Raw genomic sequence first — 4,136 nt, 5'->3', positions numbered from 1 at the left:
TCCCAGAATTTACTCAAAATCATGTCTATCGAGTCAGTAATGCCATCCAACCATCTCATCCTCTGTCATCCCCTTCTCCTCCTGCCTTCAATCTTTCCTAGCATCAGGGTCTTTTCCAACGAGTCAGCTCTTCTCATCAGGTGGCCAAAGTATTGGAGTTTCAGCTTCAACATCAGTCCTTCCAATGAACATTCAGGACTGGTCTCCTTTAGAATGGACTGGTTGGATCTCCTTGCAGTCCAAGGGACTCTCCAGGGTCTTCTCCAGCACCACAGTTCAAAAGCATCAATTCTTCGGCACTCACCTTTCTTTACACTCCAACTCTCACATCCATACATGACCATTGGAAAAACCATAGCTTTGACTAGACTGACCTTTGTTGGCAAAGTAATGTCTCTGCTTTTTAATATGTTGTCTAGGTTGGTCATAGCTTTTCTTCCAAGGAGCAAGCACTTTTTAATTTCATGGTTGCAGTCACCATCTGCAGCAACTTTGGAGCCCCAAAAAATAAAGTCTGTCACTGTTTCCACTGTTTCCCCATCTATTTCCCATGAAGTGATGGGACAAGATGCCATGATCTTAGTTTTCTGAACTTATTTTTCCTTATTCTTCTTTGACCTCTTTTTATTCTCAAATTGTTTTTGAAAGACGTATTTTTCTTTTATTTCTTTGGGAGAAGAGATAAATGTGCATTTGAGATTCTGTGGTTCAATGGGATAATTCCTTTGAACAGCAGCCTTCATCTGCATTCTGATCGTTGAGTTTCTTTCCTCCTTTTCACTTCTTTTTAAATTCGCTCTTGGTCTTACTAGTATGCCTCAGTCTGCATGGAGACTTGGACTTTGCTCTGAAGGGAATGCTGTTCCGTCAGGCCTGGAGAGGAGGGTGTATATGGACAGGAGTCGTGGGTAAGCTAGGGCAGCTGCAGGTTTCACACTGAGTCTGATTCAACAGACTCAAGAGTAGTTTGGCCACAGTCATCATATTCTGTGACCTCCCTCGTAAGGGGGTCCCCTAAGCCCGACGTCAGGAAGGATGGTGAGAGACCGTGGCCCTTGAATCTTTTATTTGGTTGTTTACATCTATTTGTAGTTCCCTGTTTGATTCTCATCAGCCACTCCAAAACTGGCTGCCCTTACCACTGATTCATCCTCTCTGCTTTGCCTCCTCAATAGGAATTCTATTGAGGGGGAAATAAATATGTCTTGCCCAATAGTGTCTTTCCATCTGCCTCACCATCCTCCCTTCTCTACTATGAAGAACAACCCCCACAAACGGCGCATTTTTCTTGTGTCCCAACCCCACCTTCAGTCCTCACTCTGAGGAAAGAAGAGCATCACCTGGGCCCCTTCCAGCTTTGAGAGGAATCTGAATCCTAACTGGAACCCAGAAGGTGTGTCTCAGCTCTCTACAGCCTCCCTTGACTCAGTCCTGATTCATTAATTTTGGCAGATAATGTGAGTTTGAGATTTTGGCTATTTCCCAGTTTCATTGCAAATGGACTTTTTCTATCAGAATTTCATCCTTTTACATTTCATCCCTTTTGTAGGTTTCATGGAACGGGGTAAAGAATATATAACTTTACCCTTCTTTAGCTAGAACATTATGTTTTCAAACTCTTAACTTAATTGTCTTCCTGGACTCATTTTGCTTTAGTTTCATTCAAAATTTTTTATTGAGATGCAGATATTGAGATATGAGATGCAGAACAGTATGTAACAGGCTGCTTAAGATATAAAAATGAGCAAGACTCCAGATCAACTTTCAAGAAACATATAGTATAACATGGGTAAGATGAGATATCTCTAAGCAACAACAATAGTAATTAAAGGCATTAAATGGGGTCGGTGAACGGTCACCATTATTATGACGGTGATGATGATGATGAAAGCCACTATGGAGGGACTTCCCTGATGGTCCGGGGGCTAAGAGTCCACATTCCCAATGCAGGGGGCCTGGGTTTGATCCCTGGTCAGGGAACCAGGTCCCACATGCTACAACTAAGAGTTCACATACCACAACTAATAAGATCCTGCGTGCTGCAACTAAGACCCTGCACAGCCAAATAAATGATTTTTTTTTTAAGGCACTATGGAGAGTGTGACCATGCCCTTTGAAGGCATGATAAAAGTTAAAAGGAAAGAGAAGAAATGATGAACCACATTTATCCTAAGTAACCTGAGGCAGGGGGTTAGGATGACAAGGCAGTGGGCTTTTCAATACAGATATGGGCTCACCTCTCGGATGGTACAGTTACTTTATGCCCTCAATGAAATCAGTTTTCTGTTTGTTCAAATACTCAATATTTCCAGTCTGTTGTCAGAATCAAGTGGAATAATGCAGGCCAAAGTCCCTACACAGTGCCCAGCTCATAGTAGCTATTTCATAAATGTTTATTTTCTTTCTGAATTAACTCTACTTGTTTATTACTCTTCATCCTTTGATTACCATATTGTCCTGTCATATTAACTATTTAATACAACAGAAGATTTTGTTTTAAAGAGGAATGTTCTTATCAACCTGTGTTTATTACAGCTGTTATGTAATTGTATAACTCAACTATATCACTGCTCTACAAACCTTATCTCTAAAACTATTAGTCTGACTGTTTGCAACCCAATGGACTATAGCCCACCAGGCTCCTCTGTCTATGGAATTCTCCAGGCAAGAATATTGGAGTGGGTAGCCATTCCCTTCTCAAGGGGATCTTCTCGCCCCAGGGATACAACCCATATTTCCTGCATTTCAGGCAGATTCTTTACCTGGTCTGAGCCACCAGCTGTCAAGTAATATAAAGCTGGTATAAGGAAATGGTGTTACCATAATGTACACTTTATCTTCTATCCTGTCTTTTAAACAGAAATCCTAACCTCTTCTTTGAGAGGGAGAGGCCTGTAACAGATTTGAACTGGGTTTACCCTGGTGTGTACTTAGACAATTTCTCTACTAATTCAAGGTCATTTCTCTGAGAATATTTAGCATCTGCTTGAGGCTGGCTTTGCCAGTGTTTTCCATAGAGGCGCAATATTATACACATAAAAAGAAAATGGGTCAGACTCTTCTGCAGTTGGGCTGCCTGGTTCCTCAGCTAAAGGTCACACTTAATCCTCCTGCAGCGCCCAGAACGCAGTGTGCAGTGTTTTGTTTTGTTTTGTTTAATATTCCAGGAAGGAAATGGCTTCCATAAAGAAAACCAGGGAACACATTTTTTTCTCTTGAGTGCAAAGGACCCCCAAGTGGTTCACAATTCCATTGAAAACCCTGCAAAGCTGAGTTCTGGGGAAAATTCAAGGTGGTATTTTTCCTATAGTTAAATTCTGAGCCCACATCCCTGGATAGAACCTTGGCTGGGACTTTCCCCATCATTGTTTTGAGAAAGGGGATGGAAAACGGAGAGGACTCCATGGGCCAGAGTCACCACACACAAGCGCAGAGGATGGCAGTAGCGTGGCCTGAGAGCTTCAGAGCTGGGGCCGACGGGAGACGACGCTGCTGTTCAGAAAACACAGAAAGCAAAAGGAAGGATGCGCCTGCGCCGGGGCAGCTTCAGGCTGCCGCGAAGGACGCACCCCCGAGCAAAGGGCACAGATACCCGCGAGGCTAAGCTGGACAGCTACCCCTTTCCCCCTTGGCGTTCCCACTGCTTACAAGGAGCAGCAGCTGCCCCCAGATCTCCACCTTCAGCCAACCCGGTCCATCTGCCAGACACATCGGCAGCTCCTCCATCACCCTGAGGACTGTCCACCGGTCAGACAGCACACGCTTCCGAAACGCGGGTGTTGTCGTAAGTAAATCTGTCATTCTCTGAGTATGGCCTCATGTCTTCATTTCCTAACCGACCACACTACTTGAAGCCCATTTTTCTATTCGTAGCAGTTCCCTCATCCAGTTTTGACACAGCATTTATCAGGGCAGGCATCGCTCCCTCTGACATTTGTTTGGAAATACTGTCCTTGTGACTCAGGAACAAAGAAGTACGTAAATGGGCATGCAGGTATCAGCCCTTTGATTTACTCTCCCGCTGTTTTCCAAATGCTTCTTTATCCAGGTAACAGACAACAACATGTACAAAAAAAAAAAACTAGACTTCAGTTCAGTTCAGTCGCTCAGTCGTGTCCGACTCTTTGCAACCCCAT

Source organism: Capricornis sumatraensis, chromosome 9, assembly GCF_032405125.1.
Source record: "Capricornis sumatraensis isolate serow.1 chromosome 9, serow.2, whole genome shotgun sequence".
Lineage (NCBI taxonomy): Eukaryota > Metazoa > Chordata > Mammalia > Artiodactyla > Bovidae > Capricornis > Capricornis sumatraensis.
The sequence above is the reverse complement of the archived record's forward strand: the minus strand, read 5'-3'. Positions refer to the sequence as shown.